This window comes from Rhinolophus hipposideros, assembly GCF_964194185.1.
Source record: "Rhinolophus hipposideros genome assembly, chromosome: X".
NCBI lineage: Eukaryota > Metazoa > Chordata > Mammalia > Chiroptera > Rhinolophidae > Rhinolophus > Rhinolophus hipposideros.
In genome coordinates, this window is record NC_138046.1 from 89025774 (window position 1) to 89052262 (window position 26489).

Genomic DNA, 26489 nt, shown 5'->3' on the forward strand with positions numbered 1-26489 from the left:
AAGTGAAGGGTTGGAGTAACATATTTCATGCAAATGGAAGCGAAAAAAAAGCTGGAGTTGCAATACTTATATCTGACAAAATAGACTTTAAAATGAAGAACATATTAAAAGACAAAGATGGGCACTATATAATAATAAAGGGATCAATCCGACAAGAGGACATAACCCTAGTAAACATCTATGCACCTAACATAGAAGCACCTAAATATATAAAACAGGTACTGATGGACATAAAGAAAGAGATCAACAGCAACACTATCATAGTAGGGGACTTCAACACACCTCTGACAACAAGGGACAGGTCCTCCAGACAGAAACTCAATATGGAAACAACAGCCTTAAATGACACTTTGGAGCAGTTGGATTTAATTGATATTTTCAGAGCATTTCACCCCAATGCTGCAGAATACACGTTCTTCTCAAGTACACATGGAACATTTTCCAAGATAGATCATATGTTAGGACACAAAACAAGCCTTGATAAATTTAAGAAAATTGAAATCATACCAATTGTCTTCTCTGACCACAGTGCTATGAAATTAGAAATGAACTACAGGAAAAAAAACTGGAAGACACACCAATTCATGGAGGCTGAATAACTTATTACTAACTAATGAATGGGTCAAGCAGGAGATCAAGGAAGAAATCAAAAGATATCTCGAGACAAATGAGAATGAGAACACGACGACCCAAAATCTATGGGATGCCACGAAAAGAGTCCTAAGAGGGAAGTTCATAGCACTGCAGGCCTACCTAAAGAAACAAGAAACATCACTAATTGACAGTTTATCTTCACACTTAAGGGATCTGGAAAAAGAACAGCAAAATAAACCCAAAGGGAGCACAAGGAAGGAGATAATAAGGATCAGAGCAGAAATAAATGAAATAGAAACCAGAAAAACAATACAAAAGATCAATGAATCCAAGAGTTGGTTCTAAGAGAAGATAAACAAAATTGACAAACCTTTAGCCAGACTCATTAAAAAAAGGAGAGAGAGGACCCAAATTAATAAAATCAGAAATGAAAGAGGAGAAGTGACAACAGACACCACAGAAATACAAAAAAATTTAAGAAACTACTATGAGCATCTATATGCCAACAAATTTGACAATCTGGAAGAAATGGACAATTTTCTAGAGGCGCACAACCTTCCAAGGCTAACTCAAGAAGAAACAGAAAGCCTGAACAGTCTGATTACCACCAGGGAAATTGAATCAGTAATCAATAATCTCCCAACAAACAAAAGCCCTGGACCAGATGGCTTTACAGGTGAATTTTTCGAAACGTTCAAAAAAGAATTATCACCTATTCTCCTCAAGCTCTTCCAAAAAATCCAGAAGAAAGAAAGACTCCCAAACACTTTTTACGAAGCCACTATCACCCTGATCCCAAAAGCAGACAAAGACACCACAAAAAAAGAAAACTACAGGCCGATATCTTTAATGAACATAGATGCAAAAATTCTCAACAAAATATTAGCGAACAGAATTCAGCTATACATTAAAAAGATCATACACCATGATCAAGTGGGATTCATCCCTGGTATGCAGGGGTGGTTCAACATCCGCAAATCAATTAATGTGATACACCACATTAACAAAATGAAAAATAAAAATCACATGATCATATCAATAGATGCAGAAAAAGCATTTGATAAAATACAGCAACCTTTTATGATAAAAACCCTTAAGAAAGTGGGAATAGAGGGATCATATCTCAACATAATAAAGGCCATACATGACAAACCCACAGCTAACATCATACTCAATGGGGAAAAGCTAAAACCATTCCCCCTAAGATCAGGAAGAAGACAAGGTTGCCCACTTTCTCCACTTCTATTCAACATAGTGCTGGAAGTTCTAGCCACAGCAATCAGACAAGAGAAAGAAATAAAAGGCATCCAAATTGGTAAGGAGGAAGTAAAATTATCATTATATGCAGATGATATGATACTATATATAGAGAACCCTAAAGACTCCACCAAGAAACTATTAGAACTGATAGACGAATTTAGTAAAGTAGCAGGATATAAAATTAATATTCGGAAATCAGTTGCATTTGTATACACCAATGATAAAATATCAGAAGGAGAAATTAAGAAAACAATTCCATTTACAATTGCTCCAAAGACTATAAAATATCTGGGAATAAATCTAATCAAAGATGTGAAAGATCTGTACTCAGAAAATTATCCGACACTGAAGAAAGAAATGAAAGAAGACATAAATAGATGGAAACACATTCCATGTGCATGGGTAGGAAGAATTAATATAGTTAAAATGTCCATACTGCCTAAGGCAATATACATATTCAATGCAATTCCTATCAAACTACCAACGACGTTTTTCACAGAAATAGAACATATAATCCTGAAATTTATATGGGACCATAAAAGACCCCGGATAGCCTCAGCAATCTTGAGAAATAAGAACAAAGTGGGAGGTATAACGATACCTGATTTCAAACTATACTACAAGGCTACAGTAATCAAAACAGCATGGTACTGGCATAAAAATAGACACATAGATCAATGGAACAGAATAGAGAGCCCAGAAGTGAATCCATGCCTATATGCCCATCTAATCTACGACAATGGAAGCAAGAATGTATGATGGGGTAAAGACAGTCTGTTCAATAAGTGCTGTTGGGAAACCTGGAGAGACACATGCAAGAAAATGAAGCTGGACCACCTCCTCACACCATATACAAAAAGAAATTCAAAATGGCTTAAAGACTTAAATGTAAGATCTGAAACCATAAAATATAGGAAGAAACTTCATGGACATTACCCGGAGTAAGATTTTCACTGATATATCCCCTCACGCGAGGGAAGTAAGAGAAAAAATAAACATGTGGGATTACATCAAACTAAAAAGTTTTTTCACAGCAAAGGAAACCATCAATAAAACAAAAAGGGATCCTACTGAATGGGAAAAGATATTTGCCAATGATATATCTGATAAGGGGTTAATATCACAAATCTATAAAAAACTTACTCAACTCCAAAAAAACAAACAACCCAATTAAAAAATGGGCAGAGGACTTGAGGAGACATTTTTCTAAAAAGGACATGCAGAAGGCAAGAAGACATATGAAGAAATGCTCAACCTCACTAACCATCAGAGAAATGCAAATAAAAACCACAATGAGATGCCACCTCACCCCAGTCAAAATGGCTATCGTCAATAAATCAACAAACAACAAATGCTGGCGCGGATGTGGAGAAAAGGAAACGCTTGTGCACTGTAGGTGGGATTGCAGATTAGTGCAGCCACTATGGAAAACAGTATGGAGGTATCTCAGGAATCTGAAAATGGAACTACCCTATGATCCAGTAATTCCACTCCTAGGCATCTACCCGGAGAAATCCAAAACTCCAATTCAAAAATCAGTATGCACTCCTATGTTTATTGCAGCACTTTACACAATAGCCAAGATATGGAAACAACCGAAATGCCCATCGGTAGATGACTGGATTAAGAAGCTGTGGTTTTTTATACATTTATACAATGGAGTAATACGCAGCCATAAAGAAGAAAGAAATCTTATCATTTGCAACAACATGGATGGATCTAGAGAACATTATGTTAAGTGAAATAAGTCAGAAAGAGAAAGACAAGTACCATATGATCTCACTTATATGCGGAATCTAAAGAAAAGAATATGTGTATGAACTAATCAGAAACAGTTTAGGGGACACAAAAAACCGAGAGTTGTTAGATGGGCGGGGGGGGAGGGGGTTGGGGATGGGGGGAAGGGTGAAGGGATTGGGGGTGGCTGGTGACCACAGGATGGCCTCGGAGTTTTTTGAGAATTACTTTGGGGAACTTATTCAATAGTGTTTGGGGATTTTGTTGCGTGTCCGATGGACATGTGTCCTGTTTGGGAGACCACCTCAGGGATGCTGTGGATGCCTGGTCATGGCATTGTACACCAGAAGCTAAACATTAATGAATGCCAACTATAATTTTATATATATAATGTGATGGCTCAGTGTGAGGTCGGAGGGATAGTGGGTGGGGGGAGGGGGGTTCACAGTGTGAGGGATATAAATGATGAACGTCTAAATATTACCTTGTCTTGTACACCTGAAACTAATAAATTAAAAAAAAAAAACCCAAAAAAAACCCTGGTTTGGATTCTGAGCCAGGAAAAAAAAAAAAAAGAAAGAAAGAAAGAGGGCATTATTGGGAAAATTGGGAAAATTTAAATATAAACTGTGGAGTAGATAATATCATTATATCAATGTTAAATTTTCTCATTTTGATCTTTGATAATTGCAGTTATGCGGCAGTGTACTTGTTCTTAGGAAATACACACTCAAGTATTTATAAATGGGCAAGATGTCATTAATTTATTTTTAAACAATTCAGAAAAATCATAAATAGACAGATATATAGCTAGAATGATAAAGCAAATGGAACAGAATGTAACCAACTGATGAATCTGGGTAAAGAGTGTTTAGGAGTCCCTACTACTCTTCTTGTAACTTTTCTATAAATGTGAAAGCACGTCAAAATAAAAAGCTGGAGAGCACAATAAAAAAAAAAAAAGGGCCATCGAGCCATGAAAACACATGGTGGAACCTTAAATGCAAACTGCTAAGTGAAAGAAGCCAATCTGAAAAGACTACAGGCTGTATGATTCCAACTATACAACATTTCAGAAAAGGTAAAACTATAGAGACAGTGAAAAAAAGCAGTGGTTGCCAGAGGCTCATGCAAAGAGAAAGGAAGGATGAATAGCTGAAGCACAGATGAAATTGTTCAGTATGAAACTGTACTAGTGGATATACACCATTACGCATTTGTCAAAACCCAAAAAATGTACAACACAGTGAATCTTACTGTATAGACTATAAGAATAACGTATTAATATTGGTTAATTGTAACAAATGTACCTCACTAATGCAAGATATAAATAATAGGGGAAACTGTGTCAAAAGATCAGGGGGCAAGAATGGTATATAGAACTACATGTACTATCTTCTCAATTATTCTGTAAATCTAAAACTATACTAAAAAACTAAATCAATTGTTTTAAATGCACTTAACATACAATCCTGCAATTGCACTCATGTGCATTCATCCCATACAAAAACCTTACACAATCACAGCATCTTGCTTCATAACCAAAACCTCGAAACCACCAAGATGTCCTTCAACTAGTGACTAGTTAAGCAAGGTGTGCTACATCCATGACATGGAATACTATTCAGCAATAAAAAGGAATGAACTATTCGTATATGCAACAATCTGAATGAATCTCTGGAGAATTATGCTTAGTTAAATAAAATCAGTTCCAAAAGGTTACATACTGTATGATTCCATTTATATAACATTCTTGAAATGAAAAAATATAGAAGTGGAGCACAGATTGGTGGTTGCCAGGAGTTAAGGAGGGAGTTGCGGAGGAGGAAAGTGGTTGTGGCTATTAAAGGGCCACATGAGGCATCCTTGTGGTGCTGGAAGTTTTTCTGTATGTAAATATCCCGGTTGTGATAGCGTATCAGGGTTCTGCACAGTATTACCGTTGGGGGAAACTGGGTAAACAGTGCACAACATTTGAATCCACAATTATCTCAAAATTAAAATTTATCTACAAAAAAATAAAAGAAAAAGTAGGAAAAAATAGGCTCCTCCTCCTTACCTTAAATGATCTATCAGGTTGTCCTGAAACCAAGGCAGAGAAACTCTGGGGTGATTTCCCATTAGTTGGCATGTTCACCCTGGGTCTCAACCCACCTTCCAAAGCTGGAGCGGTGTCTGTATGTGGGCTGCAGTCAGAATGAATGGAAGATCCTGCCACCTCCAGTAAGGAGAAAGCTCAACAGCTCCGCAGAAACACCAAGAAACCCTAAAAGGACAGTATCCATGTCATCAGTGTCATTCCACATTCACCCTACAAAGTTCAGCAATTCCCACTCTAAGTGTCGGGTGGGTTATAGAAACACTCATGATGTTTGGAATGAAATTAATGAGCTCAGAGTCCCTTATTCTTGGGTGGCTCCACAGGAGGCTTCACACCTTACCCACCGAGCCCATCCCTCAATTCCAGGTTCAAGGCAGATCTGGATTTGGGAGAAAGGAGAAACTGGAGCAGTGAATGGAGTGGGCAGGGGAAGGATTTGTCCATGGGAACCTGGTGGGTAACTATGGAGAAACGTGGAAACCTGGTCATCTGAAATGAAAGGGATCTCTTCGTACCATCTTGAATTATTTTGCCATTTTAGATTGAAAAATCCCCCTTAAATTCTATGGAAAGCTTCTAGTCTCTTCTTTCCAGATGAAAATGCCTCAACATTAACATTATTTATTAAAGCAACAAATTGGGGGTGGGCAGCTATTAACTTACACCAAAAAAGCATTTGACAGAATTCAGCAGTCATTACCAATAAAAACTCAAACAAAAATTAGAGAAGCAAATCACTTAAATATCACAAAAATCTTTTACAAAACATAGTCATGGAATATTATGCTAAAAAGTAAAATGATGAAGCTATTGCCATTAAAATTAGCAACAAGACAGGGAAGTCTGATACAACTCAAAATTGTTTTTCCAGCTCATACAATAGATGAAACAATCAGAATAAATATTGGAAAAAAAATGTAGCTTATTTTTGCCAAGATATGATTTTATACGTAGAAAAACTACCAGACTATAGAATTCATAGGGTAATTTCATAAGGGACTGAATACAAGATAAAATAATAAGAGCAGATAGTTTTTCCTCTATAACAGCAATGATCAAATGAAAATGGGGGGAAAACATTAGTAATGATAGCAAGAAATATATAAAATAAACTTTTTAAGGAGCTGGCCCTATACAATTAAAAATGGGTGTTTTTTAATTGACAAAATATAAAATGGGCACACAGACATACCAGATCCCTGGATGTGGTCTAATAAAAATGTCAATCCTCCCAAGAGCATTAATATTAATGTAAAGAATAAATTTTAAAAGAAAAATTAAACACAAAGCTCAATAATAAAATGGTGTATGTAAAATTTTGTGGAATGCAGCTAAAGAGATTCCTAAAGGAAAATTCACATTCTTAAATTTTTTTTAACAAAGAAAGGCTGAACATTAATGAATTAATATCGAATTTAATAAGTTAGATTTTTTTTTAAGTTAGATAAAGGGAAAATAGCACAGGGAAGAGCAGAAATTACAGAAATGGAAAACAAAGGTATGTCAGAGAGGATCAACAAGCCCAAAAGTCGGTTCTTTGGAAAGACTAATAAAATTAGCAAACCTCTGGGCGGACTGATGGACACACACTATTAAGACTTGATAACAAGACGCAGCAAGGAATCTAAAAACTGACTATTCCAGAAGCCCCCATCGCTGACCCGCAGAGACTTCATTAGAATCTATTCATTAGATTCTTTAATTCCTCCACCAATTGACCCCACAAACTGACAGTGTGTCATTCCCAAAAGCCAACAAAGCTATCACTTCAAAACCACCTCAGTAACTATCACGCCGTAAATGCTCGTCCACTCGTTTTAGCGCACCGCGACAAAACTTAAAGGCCTCTGAGGCCCCACTACCATTTCCTGTCATCATCCCTGCCATTGCCCCTTCTGGGGCTGTTGGTTTCGCACAGGATCGTAACGGATTGTGATGTGAGGCTGTGATCTACTCACTCTGAACCAGGTGCAGTTATGGATCCGCACAGACTTTGTCCAGGAGTGACGTTGTCGGGCAGGGAACATGGCTGCGCCCTGGCGGCCCTCATGGGCCGCCATCTTACCGTCCATGCCGTACAGTGGGCTGTTCCACAGAAGGAGGGGTAGGAGGGCGTTGTTCAAGGGTAGAAACCTTCTGAGGGCAAGATTGGGGGAGCAGCTGGTCTTTGGAACTGTGTTGTAAAGGTCTGTGCAAAGTTTAAAGAAGCAGAGGTTGCAGCCCCCATTCATGGGGGTATAGGGGCGATATGTCCAGATCTTCAAGGGAGATACCACTGGGGGAGGGGGAAAAGTCAGGTTACAGCTTCCTCCTGGGAGATATCACTAGGAAGAAAGGAGAAGTTGGGATGGTACAGTCCCCCTCCTAGCAGATACCAGTGAGCAAGAGAGGGAAGGAGTCAGGGTGGTACAATCCTCTCCTTGAAGATACCATTGGGAAGAGGGGTGGGAAAGTCAGGTTAATGCGGGTCTCTCCTGGGCGATACCACTAGAGAAGAAGGGGGAGGAGTCAGGGTGGTACAGTCTCCTTTTGATGTGCTGGAATTGGTATCAAGGACACTTGAATCCCCCTAAATCTCCATTACCCCCACTAAAATAGTAGCTAGGAATAATAATTGTAATACTAGCCTTCTATGTGGACAGCCAATGTTTTTCAGAAAATTGTCAATAGAAAAATATTTAGAAAACATTATGAGCGTACTTTTCGATAAGAAGGCGTCTCCAAGACATGCCCCTGACTTCTGCTATCAACCAGGTTGCAGCTGCTTAGCCTCTCTTATATAGAAATTCAGGAGCTGCTACTGACTCTGGAGAGAAGAGAGAGTTCTGGGTGTTCTTCACCTCTGAACTACACTTTCTTCAAAACCTAGTCCACATATACCCTCCTGCAGGAAGCCTTCTCTGACAATAGGTAGAGAAGTTTCTTCTGCTGAAAACCTAACAACATAGGTAGGTCCTGGGTAAGCTTGGGTATGGATTGCTGGGTACCCCAAAGACATTCAGATGTCTCTGAGCCTCAGCTCAAAATTCAGGAGAGTAAGATACTCCCAGAGTCTCATTTTGTCTGTCTTCCCTGCAGTATTTGTGAATTCAGTGGGAGACAGAATGGCAAATGTGAGAATGTTGCTGTAACGCTCACACTTCTACAGAAATTTCCAAACCTTATTGTTGTGACTTCTGATCAATCTCAAATGCTGGACTCTGCTAACTTCCACCATCAATGGCTCCTGGGCTGATCTCAGACTTGGGCCTTTCTTAACTCTACCTACACCTACTATGTTGCCCCCTTCTGATCTGGATTCATGTCCTCTATTAAGGATTCCATTATCAATGTCCCTGTATTTTGACACTGAATTGAAACTGCTGCTAACCCTTCTACCCTGTATAGATTGAGAGACTAGGCATATGTTAATTTTCCACTCTCAGTGACTCTATGGTTTAGATCTCAACTATTAGACCATGGTTAACTTTTCAACCATCAATGTCCTTTTGATTATACCTCCAAAAACAGTCAAACCAGAGGGGAAATGATGTTTCTAAAGTAACAGAGGCCCAAGTTCAAGAACTGGACCTGAGGACCATTGAAGGTAGAAGTTGACTCATGGTAGAAGATTGCTTATAGGCTTGGGCTTATGGCCTATAAAACAAGATGGTGATTTCTGGCAAAATTATTAACTGACATTTGTAGATCAAACCAGGGAGACAGATGATGGAAAAGTTAATATTTTCCTAGGATATAGACATGGAATAGTTAATCGAGGCCCAGGGATCAAGGTCAGAAGTGATGGTTTGTCACTTCAGAGATTAGATCATAAAAGACTGGTTGCCATTCTGTGTGTTCATTCTCTCTCCCTCCCTCCTTCATATCACTCACTCTGGGAAAAGCCAGCTGCTGTGTCACAATGGTGCTCAAGCAGCCTTTGGAGATGCCCATGTGCCAAGCACTCCCGCTAATAGCCAGTGAACAACTGAGGCCTCTAGCCTGTAGCCACATAAATGAGCCATCTTGGAAGTAAAACTTCCAGCCTCGGCTGACTGCAACCCCAGTTGACAACTGCAACATTAGGAGAGACCCTGAGACAGAACCACTCAGCCAAGCCACTCCCCAGTGCTTGATCCCACAGACACTGAGATAATAAATGTTTGTTGTTTTAAGCTTTTATGTTTAAGGAAAATTTGTTATGCAGCAATAGAAAACTAATACAGGAGTTTAAAGTTTTGGTATTTTGTTCATCACGGATTGTTGCATTAATTTTGACTTTTGAAAATACTGAACTAAAACATTACTTATGTTGTTTACTGAGTTTTTTGGTGCCTCTTTAAATTTTGCACTTTGAGGTGAGCGCCTCACTTGCCTCACCCCAGTCTCTGCCCTGCTGAGAAACCTTGTTTTCTAAAGTCAGAGACTATCAGAAACTTTGCTATTTGAAATTATATCAGTAATAATAAAGCATCCCACTCTCGCCGGGAATATCTAAGCCACACAAAGAAGCAGCCCCGATTTCCAACCCAGGTTCAGAGCTTCAAATGAGGGGTATCTGGAACAAACATGTCACATCTATTTTTGCTTCAGTGTTTCCGAATTAAAAGGTTCCTGGGTCCACTTCGAAGTCTGGAGGTGACATTGACTCTTTCACATACCAACCTCCTTTGTTTTGTGCTAATCACAACATTGCTTCATTTAAAATTTACCTAAACTTTGGGCTTCCCAAAAACCCTATAGTAATCCCTTTTTTTTTTCTTTATTTGGTGAGACTAGGGTGACCAACTATCCCTGTTTACTCAGGACTGAGAGGTTTACTGGGATTAGGGACATTCACCGCTAAAATCAGGAAAGTCCCAGGCAATCTGGAACAAGTTGGCCACCCTAGATGAGTTCCCTCACACTTCCTATGGTGCGTGGTCTCCATTGTTGGAGCAAGTTAACAAACCCACTTCTGTAAGAGTATGGATATGACCCTGGTGGTCTTTATCAGATGGGCTTTATGAAGGTCCTTAATGTTGGAAGGGTTCACAGAGATTGAGTTTGAGATTAGTCCTTGTACACATACATTGATGATGGTGAAATTAACAGGCCTGAGTTCAAGCTCCAGATCAGAGGGGCATTGACAGAAGAATAGTTAATTGAAGGCTGAATGCTACACCAAACCAGATAAACATTGGTGGTGGAAGAGTTATCAGCACTCTAGATTACAGGTCAGACTAGAGCAATACTGATAGAGTTAGAAATCTGTCCAGAGTTGGTGGAAATTTTAACAGGGGTGTGGATTTTAGATTTTGACAGGAGCCCTTGGTAGTGGATTAGATAACAAATGACTAATTTCAAGAGCCAACCAGATGAGCAGTGGTGGTGGGAGAGTTAATAGAATACTGCAATTTGAGCTCTCTGGTCTAGACCAAGTCTGAGGGATTGTAGATAGATGGTGCAGCTGGCTAATGGCCCTGTATGAGAAGTGGGATCTGGTTTCTGGTGGCCAATGGGATGAAGCAGCAGCCCGTTACTAGGGAGAAGGCTCTGTTACTATGTGCACAGTGGGAGAGGCAGGGTCTAGCCTGAAGAGCTACAGCCAATGACTGCAGGAAAAGTTGGCTTTAGCCTCTTCAGCCTATGGTAAAGTGTTACTAGGCAGTAACCCCCACTGTCATGTGAAACGAAGCAGCCAAAGTGTCTCCTGAGAGGATGTAAGCACAAGGCACAGTTAGCAAGTGGCTGAGTGTAAGAACTGGGCGCTGGCCTCCCCAGTCATATGAGGCAGAGACATGCCTGTAAATCAGCAGAGGTCCCCATTGTCCAGTGCGGGGAGGGGCCAGGCATAGGCCGAAGGGATGCAGATAGATGATGGGCCCTGTGAGGGAAGTGTAAGTGGGTGGGGTGAGGCCTGAGGTTGCTTTGGGGAGGTGATGCAGCTGGCCAATGGCGGTGTGTGGGAGACAGGTTTTAGTCTCCATGGCCACGAAATGCAAACATCCCTGTTGCTATGCAACAGTACCTTGGCTGTTCCAAATTATATCAGTAAGAATGAAACCTCTCATGCCTGGAGGATCTAAGTCACTTTGACGCAGCACAGCAGCCTCAATTTCCAACTCAGGTGGGTGAGGAGGAGGAAACGCAGCCTGAGGGGCTCCACACAGATGACACATTAAAAAGAAAAAGAAACAAATGAAATTTCATAGTGTGTTCTATTTAAACTGCATATCCAATACATTATCATTTCAACATGTAATCAATTTTTAAAATTATTAATGAGATGTGGCATTCTTTTTGTTGTAATAAGCTGTAAAATCAGGTGTGTATTGTGCACTTACATCTTAATTTGAATGCGAAGTTTTCATTGAAAATACTTGATCTGCATTCAGATTTCCTAAAAGTTACAGTTGAAAACAGATTAATATCACAAATTGTTCCAAACATACTTCAAAAGTTTTCCAATAACTGAATTGAATATTTTCAATGTTGAAGAAGTTAAATAAAATTTAAAATTTAACTCTTAGTCTCATAGCCCCTTTTCTAGTGCTCCCTAGCCACATGTGGCTAGTGTCTCTGTCTTATCAGATAGCACAGCACTGCACAACATGCCATTGATCCATGGAGTTGAAAGAGGCATGGATTTGAGTTGTCAGCCAGAGGGGCATGGATGGTAGAATAGTTCATAGAAGCCAAGTTTGAAGAAACATAAAAGACAGACACTGGTGGTTTGGTGAATTGTTGACACAAGCCCACATGCAAGGCCCGACCAGAGTAGCACTGACTGGAAGAGTTAACAGAGACTTGGGTTTGAGGCAGGCCTGACAGGCATTGATAGTGTAGGGTTGGAAAAGTTTTCCTTCTACCCTTCTAGGATCTCTGGCTGGTCTAATAAATCAATTGACATCAGGCAGATAAAAAGGAGAAACACAATCAAAAGTTTAATGGCACGTATTAAACAACAATTTTTAAATTTTTAAAAGAAAGAATTGATTAGGAGATTGCTAGCAGAAAATAAAAATAAAAATAAAAACCTGGTCAAGGGTCATGGACTCTAAACCACAAGCAGCATGACTAGGTAAAAAAGACATGTCCCTCGTCCCAGATTTTTGCAAGCATTCTTTACACATCAAGTAGTGGAAAGAAAGACATAAGCCATTCTGAAAGGCTTTACATTAGCTATAGACAAAGGGAACAGAAGAAGGTGAAGCCGGGCTGGTTCTGGGATGGCAGCAGAGGCCCCAGCAGAATCCGTAAAGCTCATGTGTAAACAAGAAGCGGAGGCTCCTGGGGTTCAGTATTCTCTTTTTAGATAATCTCGGAAATAGCCACGGAGTGTGATCAGTCTTTAGTTTTGCATTGCAGTTAACTGATTAACCCCTTCTTGTCTCTTCCTTCCACCCTCTGGCCTGCTATAATTTAATTTGGGACATCTCAGAATTTTCTTGTCAATTCAAATACTCTTTTGGCCTCCCTGTCTTTCTCTTATCCTCCTGGACTTCTATGATATGAATGCTGGCTCTTTTGTTATTGTCTCACGGGTCTACGAAGCTCTGTTCAATATTTTCAGTCCCAATGAAAGTATTTTCTCTCTGTTCAAATTAGGTGAATTCTACTGATCTGTCTTTAACTTTAGTCATTCTATCTGCTGTCATCTCCACTCTACTGTTTAGCCCATACAGTAATGTTTTTATTTCTTTTATTGTATGTTTCAGTTCTATTAATTTCCTTTTTTTTTAACTCCTGTTTTGTTGCTGAGATTTTTCTCATTTTTCATTTGTTCCAAGATAATGTGTAGAATTTGTAATTGACTGTTGGAACATTTTTGTGATGGCTGCTTTACAATTCTTGTCAGACAATTTGAACATCTGAGTCATGTCAGCGTTGGTGTCAGTTGATTATTTTTTCTCATTCAGGTTGTGATTTTCTTGGTTCTTGGAATGATGGATAATTTTCTATTGTATCCTAGGCATTTGTCTATGATCTTAGGAGACTCTGAGTTGTATTAAAATCTTTCATTCCAGCAGTCAGTCACCCTGTTTAGGTTTAGCACGAATGTTTGGCCTAGTTTTTGTGTTACGGTTCCAATAGCAGTTTAATTTTCAGAGGCTTTGTGGTATTATTTTCATCTGCTTGGTCTATGTGGTGCCTCTGGGGCTCCACTTGAATTTGCTCGAGTTGCCTGAGGGCTTGGTAAGGATTAAGGCAGGCCTCCGGTGTTTCTTGGTGGTAGTGGGATGTGATGAGCTCCCGTTTAGTGCCTTTTAGCTACCCAGGTGTCTCTGCAGGGAAGGGGACCTGCAAAGGCAAAGCAGCATCCTATGGTAGGATGCTTGTTGTGGCTGGGTCCCTCTTGCTGGTTCTGCCTGCCTGCCCCAGTGCCTTTGAGTAGAGAAGGGTTTTTCCAACTCTGGCTGTCTGGTTGGGTCCTTCCTGCCAGTTTCATCCACCAGCCTCGTGCCACCTGTGGGAAACGGGAATCTCAGGTATTTGAGGTCTTCAATGTAAAAGAAGTTTTCAGACTTGGCCTGTTGCTGTAGCTCCATCCCTCCTGCAGGTTCCCCGTGCCTGCCCCAGGGTGCTGGTATGGAAAGGGAGTCTTGGGCCCAGTGGAGAAAGAGAACACTTCTCATGGTGACTTATGTTTTTGTTTCTTTGTTTTTAATTGGGGAAGGGGAACAGGACTTTATTGGGGAACAGTGTGTACTTCCTGGACTTTTTCAAGTCAAGTTGTTGTCCTTTCAATCTTAGTTGTGGAAGGTGCTGTTCAGCTTCAAGTTGTCCTTTCAGTCTTAGTTGTGGAGGGCGCAGCTCAGCTCCAGGTCCAGTTGCCATTGCTAGTTGCAGGGGCCGCAGCCCACCATCCCTTGCAGGAATCCAACCGGCAACCTTGTGGTTGAGAGCACGCGCTCCAACCAACTGAGCCATTTGGCCATCTGGGAGGTGAGCGGCAGCTCATTGACTTCATTCTAGTTGTGGAGGGCACAGCTCACTGGCCCATGTGGGAATTGAACCGGCAGCTCTGTTGCCCAGAGCTCGCGCTCTAACCAACTGAGCCACCCGTCCGCCCCTTATGTGAGGCTCCTAATACAGTCTTTTGTTGGAGTGAGGCTTGCCTCACATTGTCAGAGGGACCCAGGGAAGGAAGGAACCTACTTGATCTGTCTTTTGTTGCTAGTTTGGGCATCGAGAAATGCTGAGCCTAAGTTGCCTCCTTCTGTTGAGTAAGGGGACATAAGAAGCCCTGCAGCTGTGCTGTTCCTGCAGTCCTGGGATCCTAAACGAGTTAATCTTCTTACCACCTTTCAGGGTTTTCCTTTGTCTTGTTTTATTTCCAGGGTTGTTATTTGTGCAGAAAAGAATAGAGAGAAATGGGTCTATGCTATCTTGTCTGGACTGGAAACCTCTTAAATCTATTGTAGGGGAGCAGAATTGTCCACCCCAAAATATGGCTCTTCTGGCATGCGGATTATTTTAGGCAGGTTATTTTTTGAGAAACATCAGACTTGGGAAAAACTCTGAAAATCAAGTAGAAGTTACCCTTTGTGAAAGACATTTACATTTGTTAGGGAAATCTCCATTTGTAAGGGTGTCTCCCCAGCTGTACCTGGAAGGGGTAGGGGTGACTAAATCTTTAGAAACTCTTTTCAATGGAGAAGGCCTGGACTTAAATCTGCATAACAACTTTACCCTTTGTTTACTGTGACTTTCCTAGTCACCTCCCCTAACTGACTCCCCACCTCCACCATCTTCTTTTGTTTTCAGCTGAAGAGCACATTTAAGGTGATGATGGCTTCAACCCTTTCAGAGAATTTACTCTGTTTTCCTGATCTCTTCCATATATGCAGGAAGTATGCACATAACAAGGAGAAAATTCTTAAATGTTCTAAATTAAATTACAGCCGGCCAGAGGGTAAAGGAGACAAAAAGGGGTTTATCAGTTAACATCTGCAGTGCAAAACTAACAAAAGACTGCTTACACACCTTAGTTAAATTAACTTCCAGGTGGCTATTTCCGAGATTATCTAAAAAGAGAATAGCCTGGCGCCATCGGACCCCAGGAGCCTCCGCTTCTTGTTTACACATGAGCTTTACGGATTCTGCTGGGGCCTCTGCTGCCATCCCAGAACCAGCCCGGCTTCACCTTCTCCTGTTCCCTTTGTCTATAGCTAATGTAAAGCCTTTCAGAATGGCTTATGTCTTTCTTTCCACTACTTGATGTGTAAAGAATGCTTGCAAAAATCTGGGACAACGGACGTGTCTCTTTTCTACCTAGCCATGTGGCTCGTTGTTTAGACACCATGCCCCAAGACTAGTCTGTTTTTGTAATGAGTCTAGTAAACTCTTTCTTTGAAAAAGACTTTCAGGCGTGAAAGTTAAAATTTCTGTTTAACAGAATAAATAATTAATGAAATGTCCCAAATTTGGCAAAAGACTCCAACCTATCTAAGAAGCTCAGGGAATCTCAACAGGACAAACCGAAAGAAATTCATGTCAAGATGTACCATAATTAAGCTTTTAAACACTAAAGACAATGAAAATAACTTGAAAGCAGCCAGAGAGAAACAAAGCATTACCTCTAGCAGCATACCAGTTTAAATGGCAGCAGATTGGATGGGGGAATTGGGGAGGTGTTATTAAAAGGTACAAACTTGCGACTAGTAGATAAAGAATTTCTGCAGATCTAATGCACAGCATGGCGATACTTCATATAACTGAATGCTGCTGTGGGGGAGGAAGAAACTTTCCTCTACCCTCAAGGTTCTTCTGGCTGGTCTTGCCATATAGGTGGGTCAAAAAAAGATTAAAAATAAAAAAATAAAACTAATGATTTATTATGGGCAAGGCACCTAGTTCAAGTTCTTCTAGGTAGTTAAAGAGCAGAAATTTCTCTTGAGCCTGAAGCTAAAATTGCCTTTAGCTCAACGTAATCTGCGTACCACTGAGGCACATCTTGGGATGGCTTGTTCTGAACCCCCACATTTCCTAGAGAGTAGATTTTAAATTTTCTCACTGCAGAAAAGGAATGGTCGTTATGTGACAAGATGGAGGTGGTAGCTAACACTATGTTGGTAATTATCTTGCAATAAATAAATGTATGAAGTCAACACATTGTACACCCTAAACTTACACAACGTTATATGCAATTAGATTCCAATTTTAAAAATGCAAAAAATTTTTTTAAAAAAACAGACTTTAAAAAAATGATAGCAGATTTCCCGTAGAGGCCAGAAGGAAGTGGCATAACAGTTTTCAAAGTGCTGAGAGAAAAGACTTTTCAACTGCAGATTCTCTATCTGGTAAATTATCCTTCAGGTAAGAAGGGAAAAGAAAGAGCTTCTGGGTTGATGGACATATGGAGATTGGGGGGGAATAACAGACACCTGGAGAGGGCATGAAGGTGCCACACCCCTTCCTACATAGCTTGTCCTGTGCACCTCTGTCATCTGGCTGCTGCTCAGTTATGTCCTTTTATAATAAACTGGTGATCTAGTACCGTGTGTCCCCAAAAATAAGACCTAACTGGAAAATAAGCCCTAGCATGATTTTTCAGGAGGACATCCCCTGAACATAAGCCCTTCTGTGTCTTTTGGAGCAAACCTTAATATAAGACCCGGCCTTATTTTGGGGGAAACACTGTAAGTAAAATGTTTCTCAGTTCTGTGAACCACCCTAGCAAAGTAATCTAACCCAAGGAGGCAGTTGTGCAAACCTCTGGTTTATAGTCAGTCAGAAATACAGGTTTGCAACTGGTATCTGAAGTGGCGGGGGAGGGACAGTCTTGTAGGACTGAATTCTTAATCTGTGGAATGGCCATTTGAATGGCATTTACCACCTTGCTATTGAACATTATATTTCAAGCTACCTCTATGAATGAAGGACACAAAGTGATATTAAAACAACTGAAATACCGACAATGTCTAGGACGATGTCGGAGAAGTGCCCTAATGGCATTGGAGAGTGCCAGGAGAGTGCCCTAATAATGTGGAAATGGTTTCTAGGGATCATGCTGCTAGGGGAACACAATGAGGAGATACTCAACACGCAGAGAGCCTTTTTTCCCTAGGACAGACTCTGAACTGAGGAGCAGCTGGTTTCTATTGTCACTTGGACAGTGCCTTCTGAATAGTTCTCAACTGATGGACAAAGTGCTGCTTGGTTTGTGGTGGCTGATCCACAGTGAATGGATAACATCCTGTTTGAAAGGCCACCACTCTGATGAAAGAAGGTAAAACCAAGTCAGCTCAGTGGTCTGAAGTGCAAGCTGTTTTCCCAGCAGTTATGGAAGACCTGAACAGTGGTAAAAGTCCCTATGTTTGGATTTTCACTGACTCCTGGACAGTAGCCAGTGGCCCGGCCCTATGGTCAGGCAGGAGAACAATGGAAACCTGGCCTATTAAAGGGACAACCTCATAGAAATTTGAGGGGTGCGTTAAAGTAGGACATGTTGAAGCCCATCGGAAGAATTCCTGCCACGTTTGGAAGGTGATTAGAATCAATAAGCAGATATTGCCCTGTACTCGCTTAAGGTATCCACCCAGGTCCATGAGATGTGTGGACATGAGGGTCTACAGCAATGCAGAGATGGGCTGAATGTAGACACTGTCCTCTTGCACCCTCTGAGGCACAAAATGCCAGTAACAGCTGTCTGCCAACAACAAAGACGGAGAGTGCAGATGGCTGTGTGGCAGACTCCCTGGGGGAAGGCCTAGAACATAGCTGGCAAGTTAGACAGATGCTGGTAGCCGTGGGGAGGGGCTACAGATGGATCCTGCCAGGAATAGACACGGACCCTAGGCTGGGCGTTGCTTAGCCAGTGGTAGATGCAAATGCTCTGAGAGCTATAAAAGACCTGAACAGAAGGTACTGCACCAATTTGGGCGGCTACCATCATTTCTTCACACTAAGGAATACACTTTGCAGCCCGTAATGTCCAACAATGGGCAGCGATAGCCTCCTCAGAGTAATAGCTTGATAGAGAATTGGAATGGAAAAATAGAACAGTGGTTGTCTAAAACAGGGAGATAAAGCATGAAGGGCTGGCTTACACGCCTTCATGAGTGTGTGCTCATACTCAACATGAACATGAGTCGGGCTGAAACAGCGTTTCTACTAGATAGGAGACATGCTGGGATTCTTTCTTCCCCTCATCACATCAAATTTTCTCCCCTACTTGATGAAGTGGTAGCAGGTCAAGGGCTGCAACTACAAGGACTGGAAACAGGGATGATTCCTAAGCAAGAAACTGTAATTCTGTTTTTCACCTTTATGTCAGAATTCCTAAGGGCCTCATGGGGCAAGATGTGCCCTCACACCTTCTGACAAAATTGGGATTAACAGTGAATGCAGTTTTATTGCCTGATGGCAAAGATAGCCCACTGGTTCTACACTTGTGTGACCTTCCTCTACGTGAACGGCAGTGCACCGAGAAGGAGGCACTTGCTAGACTAGTACTGCTTGCTGCCTGCAATCTAGAACAGCATAGTGGCCAAACCTAATGTCCCTTCCAGAGGTGGAAAGGTTTGGGTATAAATGGAGAAAAGGAAAAATAGTAACTGAGGCTAAGGGAATGAATAAAGGGGTTATGTTATATAATGAGGGAAATCCAATATTATATTAACCCCTTGAAAGAGGCTAAGAGCAAGAGATGATACTATCTCTTAGCTCCATTATACGAGATGCCTGAAAAGTTGAAGCCATATGTTTGCTGACACCACTCCTGCTTTGGGAACCTCACCAGGTAGAATAGAAGCCTGCAAATCTGAGTGGTCTCACCCTGGGAGACATTTTCATTATGATATCATGATGGACAGGATAGTTATTAATTACTGAATGAGATTCTAGTTACGTGCCAGTATCTTTTACTTTTATGATTGTTTTTCCGTAAAAGATCCGTGTTCAAAGGCCAGGGGGTGGCCTGTAGTACAGTAATTTATAATAAATATATATTTGGTCTTCATCTCTGTTTCTGGAACAAAGCTCCTAAAAACCTTAAAGCTTCCTAAGTGATGAGAGCAAGAAAGTTGTATTTTGTTATGTTAATGAGGTGACTTTTGGAACTCCCCTGAGGATGGGGCAATTCTCCCTTTGACTACTACCTTTGCCCCAAGCCACCCCAAACTTTTATGATCACATTTTACTATATAAACCAGGTGCTCCCTGAAATCTCTGGGACCTTTTTGAGGCATTTGAAGCAGAATATAAAGTGTGGGTTCATCTCTTTTCTTAATCTTCCTGGTGGTTGGGATGTTCCACTTATATCATAGATTTTTTTTCTATTACTGATGTGTTCCATTGTTTCAAAATGTGAACTTGTATGTAAATGTGCAGATTCAATGTCCTTGTCATTAGAGGGTTGGAACTTTCAGTCTCACCCCCCTGATTACTGGGGACGCCTAGGAGACTAAGTTCAATCATCAATGGCCAATAATTTAATTAGTCATGCCTATGTAACGAAACCTCCATAAAACCCCAAAAGGACAGAGTTTGGAGAGCTTCTGGGTTGGTGAACCCGAGGAGATCTGGGAAGAGTGACATGCCCGGAGAAGGCATGGAAGCTCCACTCTTTTCCCCCCAAACCTTGCTCTATGCATCTCTTCTATGCGGTTGTTCCTGAGTTACATCCTTTTATTTTTATTTTATTTTATTTTATTTGGTGAATACTGGGGAACAGTGTGTTTCTCCAGGGCCCATCAGCTCTAAGTCGTTGTCCTTCAATCTAGTTGTGGAGGGCGCAGCTCAGCTCCAAGTCCAGTCGCCGTTTTCAATCTTTAGTTGCAGGGGGCACAGCCCACCATCCCATGTGGGAATTGAACCTGCAACCTTGTTGTTGAGGGCTCGCGCTCCAACCAACTGAGCCATACGGCCACCCCCGAGTTATATCCTTTTAGAGTACACTGGTGATCTAATAAGTAAAAAATAAATTAATTAAATTTTTAAAATAAGAGAAAAAAAAGATATACTTAGACAAAGGAAAATTCAACGACCTTGTTGGTAGCAGACCTACACTTAACAAGGGGCTAAGGTAGTTCTTGAAAAAACAGAAACTGAGAAACAAAAGGATCATGGAGCATCAGGAAGGAAAAAGACTCAAGGAGAGGAGCAGGAATATGTGTGTATACACAAACTACCTTTTTCCTGAGTTTTCAATATCACATTTGATGATTCAAACAAAAATGGGGAAGATAAGGGACCTAAATGGAAGTGTTTTCCACATTTCACTAAAAGTGGTAAAATGTTAGTACTAGTATTTTTTAAAATAGAAGGATTTTGTTGTTGTTGTTTTCTAATTCAGGTATAATGAGGCCAACAGATCAGGAGACAACTGCCATTGGAAAGAGTTTGTTATACTCATAGTTTCCGAGAGGAGGGGGCATGCCACACCGTAAGGGGTCACACCAGGAAGCACCAGGGTCAACAAAGAGACAGAGGAAGCAAGGGGAAAGCATGGGTGTTATGGACTGAATATTTGTGTCCCCCCCACCACCAGAATTCACATGTTGAAGCTGTAACTCACCAGTGTGGATATATTTGAATATGGGGCCTCAGAGGAAGTAATTAAAGTTAAATGAGGTCATAAGAGTGGACTCCTGATCTGATGGGATTGGAGTCCTTAGAACAGATATCATAGACAACAATATTGTATTATAATCATCAAACTTGCTAAGAGACTAGATCTTAATTATTTACACCACACAAAAAAAGAAATGACAATTATGTGACATGATAGAGGTGCTAGCTATTGCTCCAATGGCAATCATAACAACATTGGAATGTATTATATCAACACGTTGTTCACTTCAAACTTATACAATGTGATATGTTCAAATATATTTTAATAAAAAATAAAATTAAAAAACACTTCCTTGGGGGACGGCCTGGTGGCTCAGGCGGTTAGAGCTCCGTGCTCCTAACTCCAAAGGCTGCAGGTTCAATTCCCACATGGGCCAGTGGGCTCTCAACCACAAGGTTGCCAGTTCAATTCCTCGACTCCCGCAAGGGATGGTGGGCAGTGCCCCCTGCTACTAAGATTGAACACAGCACCTTGAGCTGAGCTGCCTCCCAGATGGCTCAGTTGGTTGGAGCATGTCCTCTCAATCACAAGGTTGCCGGTTCGACTTCCACAAGGGATGGTGGGCTGCGCCCCCTGCAACTAGCAATGGCAACTGGACCTGGAGTTGAGCTGCGCCCTCCACAACTAAGATTGAAAGGACAACAACTTGACTTGGAAAAAAAAAAGTCCTGGAAGTACACACTGTTCCCCGATAAAGTCTTGTTCCTCTTCCCCCAATAAAAAAATCTTTAAAAAAAAAAACACATTTCCTTGTACTTTTAAATTATAAATTCAATTTAATTATTGTATAACTACTCAGATCATCAAACTTCATCTTATTTGAGTTTTGGGTATTTGTGGTTTTCAAGGAATTGGTCCATTTCTTCCCAGTTGTCAAATTTATGAGCATAAGATGTTTTGTAGGGTTCCCCCCGTTTTTTAAGGAGGGCACAGCTCTCAGTGACCCATGCGGGGGATCGAACCTGCAACCTTGGTGCTAGCAGCACTACACTAACCAACTGAGCTAAACGGCCACCCTAGATCATTTACATTTAAGGTAATTATTGATGTGATAACACTTCAGTCCTCCAATTTATTGTTTTCTGTTTTCTGTTTGTATAGTTCTTGGTCCACTGTTTCTTTTTGGTTCTTGGTCTGTTAAGTGGTGCATGACTGTGCTTACATTTACTGGTTTACTGCGAAGGGTAAAGTTGGGGGAAGGAGTTTCCACATGCTCTCAAGGTCCACCACACTCCCAGCACTTAATGTGTTCATCAACCTAGAAACTCTTCAAATCTCCCTGTTCAAGAGTTTGTAAGTTTAGGGTTTAATCTCCAGCCTCCTTCCCCTCCCTAAAGATTAGTAGGTGGTGGTGCTGAAAATTTCAACCCTCTAATCACTTGGTCTTTCCGGTGACCAGCCCTGTAACGGTGACCTTTACCTTCTATTTTGAGATTTAAACCTCTGATATAATTCGACTTGACAGTGGCTTGGCTTGGCAGTTTTTGAAAGATTTTTTTCCTTTCTTTGCTTCACTCTTCTCCCCCCAAACCTTGAAGACTGTGTTTACTGTATATTTATTATGCATACCAGTTCCAATGATTCTGTTTACGTGGGGCTCTGCCTAGCCTGGTGACTTGAGAGAGGTTTTTGCATTTGTACGGAATCTGCTGCTTACTCAAAGGCAGACGAGCCCCTGGGAAGCATGTTTTTTCCTGGAGCTGCCTGGCCAACTTCTTTTTTCTTTGTTCTGGCTCTCAAGTTGCATGCCTATGAAACCTTTTAGTGGTATTAAGAGCAGGAAGGCAATCTTTGTGTGAAGGAGTCCACTGTCTTCCGTTAAAGCTTTTCTTCCCACCAGCCACGCCTCTGGGCGAGCGGCTGGAACTTTTGCATGCATGCTAACAGCCCCGTCCTGATGCTATCTATGGGGCTCCCCCTAAGTCATTCATTAACATAAACTCAAGTGTGATGAAACGGGCTCCTTATGAATAATGAAAGACATTCCTGTTACTCACAAAATTCCAAGGGTTTTAGGAACTCTGTGCCAGGAACTGGAGACAAAAACAAAACACATATAGGTATTTCTTATTATACCATACAACCTAAAGAAGAAAAATCATACAATCATATCAATTCATGGGGGAAAAGTATTTGACAAAAGTCCAACACCCATTTTTTATTAAAAAAAACAAACAAAACCAAACTTCTCAGCATGTTAGAAATAGAGGACTATTACCTCAAGTTGATAAACGGCATCTACAAAAAAATCTACAGCTACCATTATATTATTGGTGAAAGACTGAATTATTTCCCCTAAAATAGGGGACAAGGCAAGAATATCTACTTTCACCATTGGTATTCAACACAGCAGTAGAAGTTTTAATAACCACAAAAACACAAGAAAAAGAATACTAGCATACAGGTTGTAAAGGGGTTAAAAAAAAACTGTTCCTATTGGCAAGTGACATGATTGCCCATGCAAAATATCCCAAGAAATCTACCCCAAAAACTTCCTTGAATTAACCAGGGAGTTCAGCGAGGTTGCTGGATACAAGATCAACACGCAAAAACAATCCATTTCTATATAGTCACAGTGAACACACAGAAACTGAAATGTCAAATATAATATGATTTACAATCAATCCTAAGAAAATGAAATACTTGGGTATATGCACTTAACAAAATATGTAAAGGAAACTCACGTGATCTACAGATTACAAAATTCTGATAATATAAATAACTTCAATAAATGGAGAGGCTTAGTATATTCACGGATTGGAAGGTGCCACAGTAAAGATGCCAATTTTTTCTAAATCACTGTATAGATTTAATGCAATTTCTGTGAAAATCCTAATATCTTTTGTAGATAAACATAATAATTTTCTGAGATTTACATGGAAAGCCAAAACAATTAGAATAGCTAAAACTCTTTTGAGAAAAAAATAAGAAAATGGGAGGAATCACTCTACTCAATATTAAAGCTTATTATATAGCGACATTTATCAAGACAGCGTGGTATTGGTGGAAGCACAGACACAGAACAGATCAATGGGACAGAAAAGAGAGCCCAGAAAAACCCACAAACAAGTATGGCCAATTTATTTTTGACAAAGTTGCAAAAGTGAGTCAATGGAGGATAGCCTTTTCAACAAATGGTGTTGGAACAAGTGGGCATCTATAGGCTAAATAAATAAATAAGCAAGCCTCAAATATTATACAAAAATTAATGCAAAATTGTGAAATGTAAAACTGTAAAGCTTGTAGAAAAAAGTATAGGAGAAAATTTTTAGAATCCAGGGATAGGCAAAGAGTTCTTCAACTGGACACCAAAAGCATGATCCATAAAAGGAAAAAATGATCTAAATTAAAAACTTTATTCTGTGAAATCCCTTGTGAAGATGAAAGATGAAAAGGCAAGTTACAAACTGGGGGGAAATATTGGCAAACTATATATCGGATAAAGAACTAGTTTTCTGGAATATACAAAGAACTCTTAAACTCAAGAGTATACCAGAGCTGTGTCGTACCATACTTTTGGGCCTTCCGCTGGAAAAATACAATCAAATCTGAAATAATGCCTTTTTCATTGTATCCTTTGTATTATAGATGTAGAACAGTACTGTATCATACTCTGTGAATGTAAAATATCTTGTACCTGCTTTAGGATACGTAGTTGTGACCGTGCTTTATCAGGGCTGTTTTTAATGACGTTATTCTAGAATGTTTTCTTTCCAGATGATGATTGAGAAGCTAATTTTAAAAAAATGTTGCTAGGTACCACAACAGAACTTTGCTGTTTTCTGAGGTTTTGTTTTTCACCTTTTTTTGTTTTTTAATGGAGTATCCTGGTTGTCTCTCTAATTTTGTCCAGATGACTGCAGAGCCTGAAAAAGCTGTTGCTGCTATTGATGCATAATATACTGCTATTGGTCTTTATATATACATTCAAATTATATATATATATATATATATATATATGTGTGTGTGTATATACACACACATGTACATGTGTGTATATATATATATATATATATATATATATACGTATATATAATTTGAATTATTGGAAAATATGGCTGTGCTGTCAACTTTGGAAAAAGTATCCCAGTTGTACCGTGTTGGGTTGGCATTGTACAGAAATTAACAGCCATATTGGTCTAGAAATATTAAACATAATTTTTTTCATTTGTACAGGAGTAATGCACTGTATTAAATATGTAAGGTCTTATCTACGTGGGTTTGATTACAGAACTAATAAAATATTCTCTAAATTTAAAAAAAGTGTAAAAATAATCTAATTATAAAATACATTTCACCAAGGAGGACATACCAATGGCAAATAAGTACATGAAAAGATGTTTGACAACAATAAACATGAGTGAAATAAATATTTAGACCACTATGAGATATCAGTATACACGCCAGAATGGCTGAAATAAAATAGAACGACACCAATGCTGGCAAGGATATGGAGACACTTGGTCATTCATAAAATGGTACAGCTGCTCTGGAAAATAATTTGGCAGTTTCTCATAAACTAACCATATACTCCAGCAATTGCATTCTTGGACATTTATCCCAGAGAATATACCGGAGGTGCCAAAAAAACATATACACATGACTTGTATATATTGAGTATTACAATTTTAATACAGTTTTTTCCTTTCTTAAAATGTGTATACTTTTTTTGGCACCCTCTGTATATGTAATATGAATTTTTAAAAATAAAATGTGGGCTTTTTTAAAAGATAGTTTTTTCTTAAGCCTTAAAAAGTAATTTCTGCAGATTACAAAAGGTTAGTTAGGTAGAAATGACGGCGTGAAGTGAGCCTCTTGAAATCTCCCCTGGAATTTACAAGAAACAACCATAACTCCACAAAGGACTCCCTGGGCAGAGACAGGCAAGACGAAGAGGACCACTACAGAAATAACCTAAAAGTGGGCAAATTAGGCGAGTGGGGGAGGAGCAAAGAGGACGGAGATGCAGGCTGGGTAGGTGCAGGACTCAGACCTAGCTCGGAGCTCCCGAGCTCCCTGCATTCCAGAGCAACCACAGCCGGGAAGAGGGACGAATTTGGACTGCTAGCACTCCCCTTATGGCCCACAGTCCCGCCTGAGAGACCAGCGTATAATATGGCTGAACCCAACGCTCATGGCAGAGACCTCAGAACCAAGACTAAGGGAAGAGGGCGAAAACGGTGGTTTAAGCCCTCACTGCCAAGTAGAGGACGGAAGGCATAGGCACGGAGCCTAGCCGACCCCCCCCCACACACCATT

General features: G+C 40.3%; 1 protein-coding gene across 1 annotated transcript in view; it reads right to left on the reverse strand.

Moving 5' to 3' along the window:
• The window catches only part of ZNF157 (zinc finger protein 157), a 30228-nt gene extending 22454 nt beyond the window's left edge, over positions 1 to 7774 (reverse strand). Inside the window, exons 1-2 of the mRNA XM_081042521.1 lie at positions 7651 to 7774; positions 5651 to 5857 (exon numbers count right to left, since the gene is read on the reverse strand). The gene's annotated coding sequence lies outside the window, so the exon portion shown is untranslated. The remainder of the gene's footprint in view (positions 1 to 5650; positions 5858 to 7650) is intronic.
• Between the last annotated feature and the right edge of the window lie 18715 nt (positions 7775 to 26489).